Source organism: Fukomys damarensis, unplaced genomic scaffold, assembly GCF_012274545.1.
Source record: "Fukomys damarensis isolate Sample0158 unplaced genomic scaffold, DMR_v1.0_HiC HiC_scaffold_39, whole genome shotgun sequence".
Lineage (NCBI taxonomy): Eukaryota > Metazoa > Chordata > Mammalia > Rodentia > Bathyergidae > Fukomys > Fukomys damarensis.
In genome coordinates, this window is record NW_022900951.1 from 10699678 (window position 1) to 10717389 (window position 17712).

General features: G+C 36.8%; 1 non-coding gene across 1 annotated transcript; it reads right to left on the minus strand.

Annotated features, from left to right (window-relative positions):
* Nucleotides 1–1593: 1593 nt before the first annotated feature.
* Nucleotides 1594–1757, minus strand: LOC117284881. The gene has a single exon (XR_004515949.1). It is a non-coding gene; the product is annotated as a U1 spliceosomal RNA (small nuclear RNA).
* Nucleotides 1758–17712: the final 15955 nt, after the last annotated feature.

A 17712-nucleotide genomic window follows, 5' to 3' on the forward strand; every position in this document is an offset into this window, starting at 1 on the left:
CATTAGGAAATGGGTGAAGTCAAAAGCTTCTTCTTCTTCTTTTGGTTTTTTTTTTTTTTTTGGTTTTTACCATTTCTGCAACTTTTCTGTGGGCCTAAATTAGTTTAGAATGAAAGAAAGCAGAGACAATAATTTGTCATAGCTAAATACATCTATGACTCATGGTAATTACATTTCATGAATTGCCCAAAATAGTGAATAAGTTTCTAAAAACGAAACACTCACTGTCCTTCTCATACACATATTTTCATAACAATTTACAAATATACATCAAATCCCTTAAAACAGTCATACATTACTCTGCTATGCCACTTCTAGAAATATACACCAAGAGAGTAGTAGTTCTCTTTTTATAATAGGTGATCAGTAAATATCAGTTAAATAGTTGATGGATTGAAGTACATGACATAGAGATGTCATTTAGAGGCTCGTGTATCATAACAGAAGGAAGAAACAGTCTAAGTCAGTGTCAAGAAAGAACTGAATAAATAATGGTAGAGTCCATGCAATGGGATAGCTTTGAACTATTAAAAATGTTTATATGGAGATTTACTGATGGGGAAAGATGCTCAAAATGTATTGCTAATTGAAAAAGAACTGAATTTCTACATAATCTCATTTTGTTAAGAAAAATATACTTTAAAATATAAAAGGATATACATTCAAATGTTTTCAGCAATTCTCTGTGGATGATGGAATTTTGTATGCATGACTATGTTAAGATTTGAGTTTCAGGCCAGACAAGAAATTAGGATACATGAGAGTCTGAAATGAGTCAGCCAAATCATCATAAGTGATTTTAAAGGAAATGAGTCCAAGATCCTTTTTCCCCCAAGATCTTGTTCCAGAACTCCTGGACCCTTCCCCATATCAAGGCTATAAAAAGGCTGCAGAGAGAGGACTTTTGTAAAGAAAATTACTGAAGGAATTTCTTTAGAGAGCTGCTTCAGGGCTTTTAGTCCCTTCAGAAATAAGGTGGGGAAAGACTACATTCTAATTCCCTGTTAGTCAGGAGGCCATGACGGGAGACACTAATAGAATGTGAATTGTGTTTCTTCTCTTGGAAGATATGCAGTCTGGTGTTTGATTCTCGCCTGACCAAGATACAAAGTACTAAAGTCAGACTACTGGATCAGAGAAGGGGTAAGAAACTGCATTGCTTCCACAGCCAACAGAGGATTACTGTATTTGGATGGCCTAAGTTACTAGTTTTTGACATACCATATGCAAGTGGAATTGTTTGGGTCCAGAGAGAGAAAGAGCAAGCCACTTTGGGGGTGTTGTGGGATTTCTTCAATATGGTGTGGCTAAGGAGGCCTGAGATAAAAGAGGTCGTGTCACAAATGCCTAGAGTCTAAGAGAAACAAGGTGCATTCTTTAGTCCAGTGATGTTGAACTTTTTAGAGATTTCAATGATACAAACAGCAATCTGTGGCACGCGTGCTATAGTTTTGCCACCTCTGCTCTAGTCAGAGGAACTCAAGGACACAGTAGAACAGGAGGGAAACACTGTAAAGGCCTTCGCATGTTGCGGGGAGTTGTTTAAACATCTTTGAAACTCACAGAGCCTACACATTGCTTAATTTTTTTTAACAGGGAAGAGCACGAAGGCAGGCCCCCACTACCACAAATTATGCAGTTGAGTTTCCCACATTTGGGGAAATCACAGGGGTCAGCACATCCAGAGTGCAATGGATAAGCCTCGCCCTGGGAAAACCACCTTCGTGGTCATGGTATCTCCCCTGCCAGGTAAGTATGCTTTAGATGTTTTAAGATCCAGTATGAGTATTTTGCCCCTCTCCTCTGTCCCCGCATTCAGCTGGCTCTGAAAGAGTGACAGGTTTTAGTGTGGTCCATGGTTATTATAATCTGCACTTATCTAAAGAATGACAACAGACACAGACCAAAGCTATAATTGAAAATCCAAAGAATTTCTCAAAAGATCAAATCAGAATTAGGAGCTTGAGTGCCCAGTGTTGGTCATTTTCTTGTCAGTAGTTTCAGTTTATATTATTACTAAGGATAATGTGAAATAAAATAATCCTTTTAGGTAAGAACCACATAGTATCTATCAGATGGACATTAAATTTCAGCAGGAATATCTGACATGACCTGGAATGGAGGCTAAAAGCCACTTAGACTGCTTTGTTATTAGAAAGACTAAATATTAATTATAGAGAAGTTGTTATTCTACTGGAGAGATCTAGGAAGATATGTCCAAATAATTCAAATATGTGAATTAGTCTTTCATTGAGACTGTGCACACTGGAGAAGATGAAAGCATTGGATTTTAATTGATAAAGGGATGGTGCATTTATTTTGAAAAGCAAGGAAATTCTTTTCTTGGAATTACCCTTGTTTGTCTTTTCCCCGAATTCCCTTTTGGCTCATTCAATTAATTTTGACTATGTCTTCATGATGATTATGTGCTAATCAGAGTAACATTACTTCAATAGCTGTATTAATTTCCATCCATAAAGCTCACCCCTACTGCTCTTCCAAGCAGAGCATACCCATGACTGACCCCTCCTGGGAAGATCAATATATATCTCCTAGATCATGGACTGACACATTTAAATAGGTCTTTCATCTTTGCATTGGAAAATGACAACTATATTTCTTTTCAGAGGAAGTGGGCATGCTCTTACTTGAAATACTGTGAAATACTGTGAAATACGATCCCACTAGCCAATTTCTTTAAATAAAAGAGGTATGAATTATACTATCTTCCCTCCCTCTGTGCAGCTTGAAGAAGTATGGTCACAAGGCAGGATACTCCACTCCACTACCTGCTGGGATAATTGACATCACCTTTCTTCTACATGAGGAGGCCACTGATGCCCACCGCCCATGGAATACCTGTTCATGGTAGACTCTGTTAACCCTCCTCAACACACAGACACATACACACACACACACACACACACACACACACGCCAACCATTAAGTTCTGGGCCTATCAAGAATTCATTACTTTTGCTTTCCACCTGATTATGCCACTATTCTTTGCCATAGCAATTACACAGCTTAATAAAGGAGAAAACTGCTATTTTAAAAAAATTGATTTGGGTACTTGGAAAAATTCTTGTAAAGGCAAGTTGCTTGAACATTGCTATGAAGAAGTGAAAGGGCACAACTAAAAGATGGGGGGGGTTAAAACTAGAAGCATTCTGTACCTCGCAAATAGTATCAAATTCTCATTGCACTTAGGACTAAACTGAACTGGAAAATTCAATGTAAGTACTATAAAAAGCTATTAAAACTGCATTTTTGGAGACTTTGGCTAAAATAAAATGTCATGGCACTATATGAAAAGAACTGCGTTGTGCATATGCATCAAAGGAAGATGATTTTTCAGATATAGGTAAAGTACACAAAAATTCAAAATGTACGTTCATGAGTAAAAGTTTTATTGGAACATAGTCATGCCCATTCTTTTACCTATTGCTCTTGCTCAGCTACAGTGGCAGAATTGAGTAGCTATGACAGAAACTATTTGGCTGCAAACCCAAAAATATTTACTGCCTGGTATCCTATAGAAAAAGATTTTTGACCTGTGATCGGGAGCATGACTGACAATTTTCTTACCTCTTCTTTTCTTCTGGTTTGGTGGTAGGAGATGTTTAAGCCTGCCTTCACCCCCTGTATTGTTTCGATTAATAGTGCCTTTTTTCAGTGAGGATTCACAGGATGACATCTTCACAACAATCAAACGCTTCCATGTAAGAACCGAGAGAAAAGAATTAAGAGTGACCTTATAATACACATTATTTACTCACAAGAAAGCTTTATTTAAGTACAAACAACTCTGAGTTCATCTTTTCTATTCATCTTCCTTTGGGGCCAGTTTATCTGAAAAACAAAGCAAATTTTTGGCTTTGTTTTTATTCTGAGGAAATGATGCAGGTGAATGACCTGGAGAAAACTGATTTTTTTTTCTGCTTGTGCATCTCGGTTTGATTTTCCTTTTGGAGCTGACAGATAGTCCTCCTTTCTGGACAGCAAAATATATGATTTAAAACAGGAAGGGAAAAAGTCGTATCTATTTCTCTTTTTTTGGTAGAAAGCATTCAGAGACAACAGAGAAAACTGACAGAATCTAGTATTGAAAGTTTCTTCTTTGAGCCAAAGCAATACTTTCTTAAAAAGAGAGGCTTCATATTTTTTGGATGGAAGACTAAGATAATATATGATAGATAGTTTGCTTCTGATGTAACAAGGTGTTAACTGAAAATTTTCACTGTGGAACCAAGGTATAGCATGTTACTGTCTGAAATTGGGAGCCCTAGAAAAACAGGCTGAGGCAGGATTTTTGTACAAGTAATCTATGTAGAGTGCTTTCAGGAAAATACTGTGAAGGAATCAAGAAGGGGAGAGGAGAGCCTAAGCAAAAGTGGTTTCAGGTTCAGCCTATCCTGGGCTTGAAGCTTTGGGGAGATCTGGGGCATGAATAGCACCTCAGAATCTGCCCTGCCTGAAGCAAGAAAGCAGGACTTTTGCTCCCTGACATCAGACAGTCCTGAAGCATCTTGGGTGGTGGGGTGAGATTCCTAGACACCTCCTACAAAGCCACTGTAATTACCAAGACAGTCCTCCAGAGATGGAGGTGCACCACAGCTGATCAGGGGATTCACGAGATCAAGAGCATCAACCACAAGGTTAGATCCCAAATGAGGCTGTAAGGCAGACCATCACGCAGTGATTCAAAGAATAAACAACTCTTAAACCTCTCAATCTCGAAAAGGGGCTAAGGGTGTTGGGGCAAATCTTTACCTGCTAAAGAAAACTAGAGAAGCACTGTCTTCTATTTTGTTGTATAGCAGGTGAACAAGAACATCCAAATGAAGATGGAAGGGCTCATTATTATAAGACATTGAACCCTCTCGATGAAGACTTGTATTTTGAGATTTAAAATAACCATAGACTTTGTTTTACCCAAGAAAAACTCTCAAAGTCAATGCATTTCCCACTTCTAAGCCAGGAGCAGGGGAAATGCTACTCTCGATTGGGGGAACATAAAATGGGCAAAATTTCCTTGCTGTGTCACAACATCCCAGTTATCTTGCTGAACAGCGTAGCACTCTGTATAGAAGACAGTCAAGTTAGTTACCTGAAGTTTGTGCTACTGTTTTAGAATTGATCAAAACCATCCAATCCAAGGAGACTAACTTTTCGTGTTTATATGCTAAAGTTTTCATTCTAGCATTGTCTTTTGACTTTAAAGCATCAAATTTGGAAATACAGTTGTAGAGAGGGGCAGATGGAAGAACTCTGAGTGACATTAACTGCGTGGTTCATTTTCCCTGAACTCCAAGAGATATGCTCGTATCCAAAGCAAAACAAAACAAAACAAACAAACCTTTGCTTACATGTCTCAAGTGGACTTCTGTATCTTGCAGTCCAAATGTCTTTACTAATACTCATTTCATTGGAAGGTCTTAAAATCAGTGATTTGCTTTCATTCGGGCTGTATGCAGCAAATGAGGAGTTTAATGACTTAGCTTCCAGCTGTTTCCAAGGCAATTGTAGTTTTACCTAAGTTTATTTTTAACTGTGGCAGCTTTGAGGAGGCATGGTTGAAGGAAATTATGAAGATACTAAGGGTAAATATTCCAAGTCACCCTCTGGAGGTTGCAATTGAAGATAACATTATCCCCCCTTTCACAAATGGAAAAAAAGAGAACCAGATGTTTCAATAAATTGCCAATATCACACAGTGGCCAAGTGGCAAATCCTGTCTGCCCAGCCTGTTCTCTTCCAATGACCTTGTGGCTTCACTCCTCCTCCTCAGCATGGCGGAAATGCTCCAGCTTTGGTGAGAAGTCACTTCGAATGTGTCGTCAGCTGTTTGCATCAAGGAACATAGCTTTTGTTGGGGAAGAGTTCAGCCTTTGGAGGAAGGTTGTTTCTGTTCATGTAATACAATTAGTCTGTTGAATGTGAGATGAGAATAAAATGTTTTGCTCTTCTCAATCTATCCATTTTTAAGCGTACACAGAGAAACAAGTCTACTGATGCTGGCACTAATGTGCGTGGGGAAGCTCACTAGAAATGAAAACACTAATTTATCTCAGTCTTGTGATTACTCTGGCTTCTTTCTTCCCTCAGTATAAATTGCTAACAATGTGAGACTGTGCTGTAACTGGAGGTTTGTTATCATTTGCTTAATTAAATAACTTTCTCTAAGGTATGGGGTTGTAATTATTTTTTCCTTTTTATGCGCATTAGTTCACATTGTCACATTTGTATATAAAACATGGTACGCTTTTCTCCCTCTTAATGCTGCTGCCATGATAGTAGAAATTTCTTAGGTTTTCCTCATATTAGAACATATTTTCTTTCATTAAACTCTATGGCAATTACTTGTACAGCATTTGCAAGACTCATCTCTCTACATAGATAGCAAGATTCTTATCTTGGATAATTTTCTCTAAAATAGATTTTTATCATATAAATTTAAAATTCTATAAAATGAGAAAATTCTTATAAAGCTTTTTTTTTTCTTTCTAAGCCAAGCAACTGGTTTATCAGTTTTCCCCTTGAGTGTATGTTGATGGAAATCACAAGCTATTGCACTCAAGAAAATAATACTTCTGCATAGAAAGTTCATCAGAGAAACCAAGGGTAATAGAAACACGATCATGAGCATATTTATCTATAAATTCATTAATAGGAATTAGTAGGGGTGTGGATACTTAGTCTGTCCCATATAAATATTTTATGGCAGTTAAGATTAATTTACTTGTACAAATGCCAAAGCAAAATCTTGGGCAGTGAATTTCCTTTTATAAGTTCTGCATAAAACAGCATTTTTTCCCCAAGGTAGAAAGTACAAATATACTGTCATACCTAAAAACAAAGGTAAAATGTGTCTGACCCTGTGGCAAATGTTCGACGTGCACTTAACATAGTGAATCTTCATAAAAATCCCTGATTGGGCATATATTTTTCCCTTTTTTTTTTTAGTTGTGGTAAAAATAAAAGTCACCTCCTTTTAATAAGCATAATTAGAATTTAAACGTTTAGGGCCGGGGATTTAGCTCAGTGATTCTGGTGCCTGCCTCGCAAGTGCATAGGGCCCAAGTTTGATCCCAGTACTAAAAAACATAAAAATAAAAATAAAAAAGGAAAGAAAAGAATTTAAACTTTTAACTGTCCAATTATGAGACCATAACTTTTTCCTTATATTACCTATCATTTCAGAATAAGAGAGTGGATTCTAGGGAGCCAATGAAGCTTGAGCCCAGAAACCTTTTCCAGTGTTACTGCATTTGGCAATGAGTTAAAGCAGCGGGGGTGGTAGCTGAAAATCCAGTTTGGGTTATTTTATTTGGTAAGAGTGTTAGTAATTTCATAGAAGGTAAATGCTTTAGGTTAAACTTTTCTAACGCAGGAATGCTTCACAAAGGGCAATCACACACATTGCTGCCACAGGGCTTTTGCACTAGCTGTTCCTTCTGCCTGAATGTTCTTCATTAAGATATCAAAAAGCAAACTCCTTTGTTTCCTTGAAGCCTTTGGTCAAATATCAACTTCACACTGAACCTAATCTGATGACTTTATTTAAAATTAGAAACCCCCAACCCCAGAACTTTTGATCTCCTTAATTTGCTTTATTTTTTATTCCACACCTATCACTTTTAAACATACTACATAAATGACTTAACTACTATGTCCATTGCATGCTCTGTTTCCCTACTACAATGTAAACAGCACGAGGGAAAGGATCTTTGTCTACTTTGATTACTGATGGATCTCCAAGTTCCTACAAGTACATGGTAGCCACTAAATAAGTTTAGTCTTAGAAACAAATCAGGAAGGTACATTCCCAGGAATTCTAAATAAGCAATCAGAAAACAGGAAAGGAGAAGATGAGAGAAGAAGCTCAGCACTTTTATGAATGTATCAGCATAGCCCCCCACATACATATGCATGCGTCTATGGAAACACACATACCTCTTCCTTTGCAAGGCAAAGCCAGTGGAATGCTTTAAAAGAAGCAATTAATTCATTTTGGAGAAATCATGTCTATGTTTCTCTGGCAAAATGAACCTGCAAGTCATCTTCTCTGCTCCCTCAGTGAATTGTTGCTCTGATAATCCATGTCAGCCTGAATACCAAGCGACCAAATGGGGAGAGCTGAGAAACAGAGAGCTCTAAATGGTTTTCTTATCAGGAAAGCCTGATCATTGTGAACTGATTAACTCTTCCAAAGTGAAGTGTAATTTCTTTCACTCTCTATAGTGCAGAGTGGCTCTCTAGGCCAATGCTATTGATTGGACTTTAACGCATGATGTAGAGCATCTGATAAAGACATCTGGGAGCTACCTGAGTTATAGAAAGGTGGTAAGAGTTTGTAAGTAAGGTAAACCCAAGAGCTTTGGGGCCAGAAGGTGAAAGACGAACGAGAGGAAAGTTAGAAGAAATACAGGGATCATGATGTTAATTTTCAAACTGGACTTTGACATTAGCATTAACAGAAAGCAGACAGACTGGTGCAAATAGAGCACCACCCACATCGAGCGCAAAATCATCTGAAAAATTTTAACTGTCAGTTACCAGCAATAGGACTAGAAAGGCAACCACTTAGAGTGGAGGCCAATAAACTGTAGCCTGCAGGCTAAATTTGGTTTACCATCTGGTTTTCACATGGTCCATAGGTGAAGATGGTTTTTATTTTTATCTGGTGAAAAAATAAAAAAGATTGAAATTGTGTTATACACAAAACTGTATAATATTAAATTAATAACACAGCCACATTCATTTACATTTTATCTACCAGTTTGCACTACATTAATAGAGTGGAGTATTTACAACAGAGAATGCATGGGCCACAAAATTTGAAATATTTACTATCTGCCCTTTGCAGTAAATGTCTACCTTCTCTTGACTTCAGTTACTTTGCTATTTTTGTAGCAGAGATATAATAGGTTTCTTTCCTACAGATACTTTTTCTTAATAAAATTAATCTTATAACAATATATTTATTATATTATGATATAGTATATCTTACACGTTTTCTAATTTTGTTGCTGCACAGCATTGTTAAGTGTTTCTCATCCTGAAAACAGCTCATTATCTGAGAAGTGCATATCTGGCAAAGAGTAATAAGAATTGTTCATTAATTTAAGCAAGATTCCAATTTTATTGAATTTTCTTTCAAATTGTTTTCAATTTAGTAAATCTGATCTGCACCTAATAGAGAATTAAACGTCAGCATTTGCCTCAAATGTTGAACTTGCTTTTCTTTTCTAGACCCTCATTACAATGTGTTGGAATTCTTTTCTTTAACTAGCAAGAGTTACACATACATAAGACCTCTTGCAAATGAATTTGAACCTCTTGGAGCAGTACCATGCATTCATGAGAAACTGTTAATCATGGGCTCTAATCTGAGAATATTATGATAGTATATCTTACACGTTTTCTAATTTTGTTGCTGCACAGCATTGTTAAGTGTTTCTCATCCTGAAAACAGCTCATTATCTGAGAAGTGCATATCTGGCAAAGAGTAATAAGAATTGTTCATTAATTTAAGCAAGATTCCAATTTTATTGAATTTTCTTTCAAATTGTTTTCAATTTAGTAAATCTGATCTGCACCTAATAGAGAATTAAACGTCAGCATTTGCCTCAAATGTTGAACTTGCTTTTCTTTTCTAGACCCTCATTACAATGTGTTGGAATTCTTTTCTTTAACTAGCAAGAGTTACACATACATAAGACCTCTTGCAAATGAATTTGAACCTCTTGGAGCAGTACCATGCATTCATGAGAAACTGTTAATCATGGGCTCTAATCTGAGGATGCAGCAATCAAAGGATTTTGGCCTTGTTTGTTGCTATAAATCCACTTGAGTGTTCCCATATCTATGAGCTTGCAAGGACAGATATGTTTCTAGTAATATTGAGAACAAATATGGTACTATTAATGCTACTACTAGAATCCCCTTTAATTCCCAGTTTCCATGTGCTCAGACAAAACTTTAAGCGCCTTGCAAATCTACCTCCCTGGACACCCTAGGTCTTCCGGGCTGTTTTTCAGGTGCCCATTTATGAGGCTCAGTCTTAGCTTGTCGTGGCTGCCAGACAAGAGGGGTCACATTCTGTGACCAGAGCTAGCAGGCTCTGACTCTCCTAAGAGACTGTGTAGTTGTGTCACTATACTCAGTCACATCAGTGTTGATAACCCGGAGATTTGCTGCCCCTCTGCAACTCTCCATAATCCTGTTGGCCCTGAAAGCCCTGCAGAGGTGGGTCACTGTGGCTCCCATGAAACAGATTTGCAACTGTTGCTTCCAAAGCCTCATTCGTGTGGAATTCCTAATGTTGGTATCCAACATGAAAAGTGGGCTCAGTTTGGGACTGTCCCCTACCAAAGTTGGATGGGCACTAAAGTGCCACAGAGTTTTGGGAAATGGTAAGCCCCACTCACACTCATGTCCCCTCGGCCTTCCTAGGCTTATCATCTCACAAGTGTGGGTGAGTGTCTCCAAAAATGTCCAAACTCCTCTCTCCTCTCACCCTCAGGCCATGTCCTTGAATCTAGCTGGTCATTCCAGAGTTCATCTTCCTCACCTTAATTTCATTTCCTGGGGACTGGTTAAGCCTCTCTGCAACCCATCCTTTTGAGGGCATCTCCTATGTGTTGAACTCAGACACATATTTCAGTTAGGGTTAGATATACCACCCCTCTCCTAGACCCCAAGTAAGTATATGGATACATGCAAAAAATGTGGTATGTGCATACACATGTCACACACAAGGGGAGCATTCTTATTCCATACTCTGGTGTATAAAACTTTGAAATCTGACCCAACTATGAACTCTGTTAGAGAAAAATCCAAAGTTTGTAATGGAAGGTTTAGTTTACTATGGGAAAATCACATGAGAAAATTATATATTTAGTAGATGCTTTTATAATGCTTTCAGTCTCTGTATGTGTTTTTTTTAGTGGATGAAAACGATATACTTAATGAGATATATTTTAATTAATTTAAAAAATCTTGGTTGTGAACCTACTATGTTCCAGGTTCTGGAGATACTATAGTGATATAAAAGGTTTCTTTTCTGTTTGATCTCAAATTCTAGTGGGGAACAATAAACAAGTAAACAAGTACGTATATAATTTTCAGATTGTTAATGGTTCCATAAGGCAAATTAAAGCAGGAAAGGGCAACAGAGAGCATCAGCTGGGAAATGCTATTGTAAAGAGGTTGGAGAGAAGGCCTTTATGGAGGAGTAACCTTAGAGCCAAGATAGAAAGAAGTGAAGAAATGAGCTTTGTGTTGATCTTGGAGAAGACACACAAAAGGAAGGACTGTGCAAGGGTGTGGAGAATAGGTTAAGTAGAGAATGGATGGAGCTTGTAAATCAGCATGGATGGGCATGTCTTTAACCTTCAACCTTTCTGAGAATTTGTTTCCCTTTCAGAGAATTTAAGCACTATGCCTGAAGATATCCAAAAGATTCACCTCCTTCTACATACAAAGTCACCATTTATGAAGATTGATTATGCTTTAGACATTTTTACAGAAATTGTTGACAATATTGAAATGTAATCTGGGAGATGGGCATTTTAGTCCCCTTTTAGGGAAATCATGTGACTAGATTCAAACTGGTGAGTGGCAAAATAAGTGTTTCAACCCAAGTCTGTTGAGCTCCCAAACGTGGGCTATTTTCATCATTTGACAAAGTTTTCAGTCTTCTCCAGTTTGAGCCTCTTACTTTGTACACTGCCTATTCTTTACTGGATGAATTCTGAGGCCATATGAAGACCATTCCAGAAAAATAAAGAGGGGAGCTGCTCAGATAGGGAGCCAGGTAGGTCCCAGGTAATTGGATTGCTTCTACCAATTTTGGGAGGTACCATCCCTGGCCCCTAGAGTGACCACATAGTGAGGAGACTTGAAGAAAGCATCAAGGGAAGCTCACCTGCTTCACTGGTCTGTTGGTATACTGGAGCACAAAGAGGATTTCCTCGGGGTAAGCAAATTATGAGAGACGGGCTTGTGAAGATGACAGACCCCAGGGTTTCCAGGTCTGCAGATCAGGTTCTCTATGCCAGTTTTTCCTCTCATTCTCACTCTGTTTCTAGTGGTCAATAGCCGCAGTCCTCCAGGACCAGTGAACTCACCGCCCTGAGCTTGGAATGACAGCTCTCCTCAGGAGGCAGAGAGGTGAACCTCCCACAGAGTGACACAGGCAGCTGGAGCAGGGGCCTTTTCCTTTTGTATTTTCTGCAGGGATATTTTCTGGTTATGCAGGTCCATACTCCTCAGGGATTGGATCCAATATTCTCTTCTAAATAGAGTTCAGTTGGGTTTGAAGTACTTTCCGTAATGCCTTCCTGAGGACAAGAATCCATTTTATATTTGTGATATACTAAATATGCTCTTGAAGTCTCTCAGGTCCCCTGCCTTCAGATGGGAATCCTCAGTTGTTATGTCCTCACTATTCAGTGAATGTAATTGTTCACAAATCTAATTGTTTATTCATTATTCTTTTCATTTTTCTGCCCTTCGGGCCATCCCATTCAAAGCCAGACAATGTAGTTACTACTTCTCAGCATCTGCACAGTATTGTTCAGCACTATTCAGAGAGAAAACATTTGTGAAGAAGAGTGCAAGGATAGGATAACTGCTGTGACAAACCATCCACAAATTCTAGCAGCTTAGCATAATAAAGTTTGCTCACGTAGGAGAGCAAAAGTATACTGTCATCCAGTTGACTTTCGTAGGGCTTTCTTCTCCAGCCACTGACTCGGAAACCCAGACCCCCGCCTTGTTGTTGATCCATTTTCCTCTAAATCCTTGGAGTCTTCTCTATTCAGCCACCTTATGAGGAAAGAAAAGGAGAGGCCACATCTGTGAAGTGGGGACATGGAGGTAGCTTATATATTTCTGCTGATTCTTTCAGTCCAGACTCAAGCACTCGCTATACCATAGGCTGTATAATGTAGCCCAGCTGACCGTCATGCTACCTGCTTAGCATCCTGTTACCATAGACACCTCTTTCTCTTGCTTCAGTTATTTCAAGTTGCAGTGTTCCTCAAATTTCTGAAAACTACCATTTATCCCATTATTCTTTTATAAAACAGAGTATTTCTGGCTGAAAAAGTAAAGAATTTCACTTGTACATCTACCGACCACTTAGGAAATAAAATATTACAATGACTGATGAATTTTTATAAAAATACAAATGCCTCTGGTTCCATTACCATTTTCTCATTTTCTGTTGCCGTAGAAGAATAATGTCTCCCTGCATCTTAGCCTGCTCCCGTCATGTACTGTCTCTTTCCTGCCATTGCAGACTTCTTATCCATTCTTTCTGTGTATTCACTATGTTCTTTCTCATCAACCGTTAATTCAAGTTTTTCCAACTTTACAAATACAAAAGTAAAACCGCATGGCTCCATTTGACCTCCAGTCTCTCTTCAGGCTCACTGTCTCTTTTATGAAAACTCCGTGAAATGGCTGTCCGCACTTACTGCCTCCGTGTCCTCACCTGTCACTAGAATTTTAATGCGCTTTTTTTTTTATTGGATTACTTACCACTGCTCTGGGGAACCAATTCTACCTCAGGTCACTATAACCAACAGCTCAAGCTTTAAGTTCACAGCTCTTTTTTTAAAATTCTATTTTAAATTTTAAAAGATTTTTATTTTTGGAACTGTGCACTAAGTATTAAAATACAACAAATACAAAATAATGCTTTAAAAACCCCAGTGTTTTATGTGCAGATATTAAAATCAATGCAACATAGCAACTTGCTCTTGAATACGGGATACTAAAACTTGTTCTGATTGTCACTAGTTTATCTCATTCCCATAGGGTACATATTTCAAATGGGGACAATTGGAATCACTGGTCATCTAAAAGGAATATTAATATCTACCATATTTAACAATAAAACTAATAAGTTCCTCCGTTTAGTGAAAAAAATAGGAACTTTACAAAACATAGTAATGTCAATATTTTATAAATTATTTCAATTTCTATTTGTAGACAGTGTAATTTGAAACTGGGCAAACAATCTAATCTCCTTGGTGGTGAAGTTTATTTGCTAGTTTACATTCAATGTTGAAATAGTTATTAGAGACTTTAGTTAAATTAAATAGCATCACTATGCTCTATTAGATCAATGTTCTCCAATATTTATGCCCCTCGATTTTAAAAATGAAAAGGAAATGATTGCACAATTCTTTTACCTAATTGTACAAAGTTAAAAAAAACAGTATTACAGTATCCTACATCCTCTAAGTATATAATTTTTACTCTCCTTGTCCTCTTCCCCACTTGCTCCTTCCCCAGGTTTCCTCCCCAACTCTACACAGTCTACACCCATTTCTTTACATAGCTCTTTTATTTTTCTTTGAAAATTATTATAGTATTATATTAGAGAAATCATGTAATATTTGAACTTACATGTTTGATTTATTTCACATAGTATTACGGTATCAAGATCCATCCATTTTCCTACAAGTAACTCAAATGTTATGTTATTGCTGAGCATATATATGATTTTCTGATTTCTTTCTCAGTGGGTTCAGTTTTGGTATATAGGAATAGCATTTATTTTTGTATTTAATTTGTCTTTTTTATCTTCTTTGTAAAGAATCAGGTCATCTTCAAATAATTCAAGGACTTTGACATCTTCCTTTCCTACTCAAATCACTTTTATTTTTTTTCTGTAGCCTGATCGCTCTGACTAAAGATCGAAGTACTACATTGAATAGAAGTGGTAAGTATGAACACTCTTGTCTTGTTCATGGTTTTAGAAGGAATGTTTTCAGTTTTCCCCCATTTAGTATGATGGCTGTCAGAGGGTTTGTTGTAAATGGCTTTTTTCACATTAAAGTGAAATCCTTCTATACCTGTATTCATCTAGGTTTTAAAAATCATGAATGGATGTTACATTGTGTCAAAGACTTTTGCTGCATCTATTAAAATGATCATGTGGTTGTTATTCATGCTTTTGTTATGTGGTGTATTATATTTATTGATTCATGGGATAAAACCTATTTGGTCATGAGGATAATTTTTTAATGTATTTTTTGTATTCTATTTGCAAGTATCTTGAGGATTTTTGGATCTATATTTATTAAGGAAGTTGGCCTGTAGTTTTCTTTTTTTGTTAAGTCATTGTATGGTTTTGTTATGAGGGAAATGTTAGCTTCAAAGAATGAGTTCAGCAGTGTTTCTTCCCCTTCAATTTCATGGAAACTTTTCAGGAGTGCTGGCATTACTTCTTCCCTGAAGTTCTTATAAAATTCAGTAGTGAATTAATTGGGTAGTGTGTGTTTTTTTTTAGTTCGTCGGTTTTTATTACTGCTTCGATTTCATTGTGTGTTAATGGACTGTTCAGGGTTTTTATATATTCTTGGTTCAGTTTTGGCAACTCACATGTGTCTAGAAATTTATCTATTTCTTCTAGATTTTCCAATTTATTTGAATATAGGTTTTCCAAGTACTTTCTTAGGATACTCTGGGTTTCAGAGGTGTTGATTGTGATTTCACTTTTTCATTTCTAATTGCATTGATATGGATCTTTCCTTTTCCTCCCTTTTTGGAAAGTTTGGCTAAGGGCTTATCAATTTTGTTTATCCTTTCAATGAACCAACTGTTTGGTTCATTGATCTCTTGTATAGTTTTTGTAGTTTCAATTTCATTAATTTCCACTCTGATTTTATGCTTTCATTCCTTGTGTGAATTTTGGTTTTGGATTTCTCTTGGTTTTTTAGGGCTTTTGGGTGCATTATTAAATATTTTATTAAATATCATTAAATATTTTTCTGATGTGGGCATTTACAGATATAAACTGCCCTCTTGGGACTGTATTTCATTGTATCTCATAGATCTTGCTATGTTGTGCTGCCACTGTCATTTGATTCTAGGAGCTTTTTAATTTTCCTTTGATTTCTTCTGTGACCTGTTGATTATTCGAGAATATTGTTTAGTTTCCACGTGTTTGCATAGTTTCCGTAATTTCTTTTGCCATTGATTTCTGGTTTAATTGTGCTATCATCTGACAGAATTAACAAGATTCTTTCAGTTTTTTTGCATTATTTAAGCATATTTTATGGTCTAAGATGTGGTCTATTCTGGAGAAAGTTCTGTGTGCTGCTGAGAATAATGGGTAATCTGTTGCTGGATGAACTACTCTGTAGATAGACGTTAAGTCCATTTGTCTAATGATGTGATTCAATTTGTGTATTTCTTTGTTGACTTTCTTGTCTGGTTAATCTGTGTATTTGTGAGAATGAAATATTGAAGTCCCCCAATTTCATTGCGTTGATATTACAGTAATCTTACCTTTTATGTCCAGTAGTACTTGTTTTAAGAATTTGGGTGCTCCAGAATTTGCTGCATATATATTTACAATTGTTATCACTTCCTGTTGAAGCATTCCCTTTACTGGTGTGTGGTGAACTTCATTGTCTCCTCTGATCAGTTTTGGCTTAAAATCCACCTTGTTTGAAAATAGGACAACTTTTGCTTGCTTTCAGGCTTCTGTTGCATTGGAGTATTGATTTCCCTCTTTTCACTTGCAGTCTTTGTGTTTCTTTGTGGATAAGTTAGGCTCTTGTAGGCAACACACAGCTTCATTTTGATTTCTGATCCAATCTGCCAATCTGCGTCATTTGATTGGGAATTTAAGATCACGTACAATGAAAGATGGTACTGAAAGATATTTACTAAGTGTTGTCATTTTTACGATTTTTCTGTTGCTGATTCCTTTATTTTTCCTTTTTCTTAACTATTTATTCCAATGGATATATTCTTTTCGTTGGGCTCCTTGGTGTTGAGGACTTGTTTGCTCTATCTAGGGTCCCTCTGAGTACTTTTTGCAACACTATTTTGGTGTTCATGAATTTCTTAAGGTGCTCTTTGTCATAGAAACATTTTATTTCTCCATGAATTTTGAAAAATAGCTTTGCAGGATGTATTAGTCTGGGTTGAAAGTTGTCTTGGGGCTTGAAAAATTTGCTGTAAGCTCTGCTAGCCTTTAAGTTTTGTTTTGAGAAATCTGCTGGTATTCTGATAGGCTTGCCTTTGTAAGTTACTTGATGTATTTATCTAGCAGCTTTTAGTATTTTTCCTTGTTTCTGGGACTTAAATATGATATGTCATGGAGAAGTTCTTTTCTGATGATATTTTTGGGGGTTCTATATGCCTTGCTTACTTGGAAGTTGAATTATTTCCCTAGACTTGGAAAGTGTCCTGCTAAGATTCCAGTAAATAAATTTTTATACAATTTGTGTTATCTTCCAATTTCTAGTATTTCATAGGTTAGTTTTTTGAGTCATGTAGTAGCTGTTGGATACAGTTTCCACGGTCTCTTGTTGTTTGTGAGGTATCACTTAATCTGCTATATCAACCTTATTTTCTAGTCCTGACACATTCTCTTTTTATTGGTCATTTCTGTTGCCCACATTTTCAAATAGAAATTTTATATCCTGAATTTCTGTTTGACATCTTTCCATGGTCTGTAATTCTTTACTAAAATGATCATTCACATCATTCATATCATCTTGTCTAATTTACCCAACATTTTGTGTCTTCTGTAAGCTCACTGATCATTTTGTCAGTGAACTTCTTTATCTGTTTCTTCACATCTTTTTGAGCTTCTTGAGCATCTTATGGATGTGTTCCTTTCTTCTTTTATTTCTTTAAACATTTTATTTATTTATTTATTTATTTATTTATTTATTT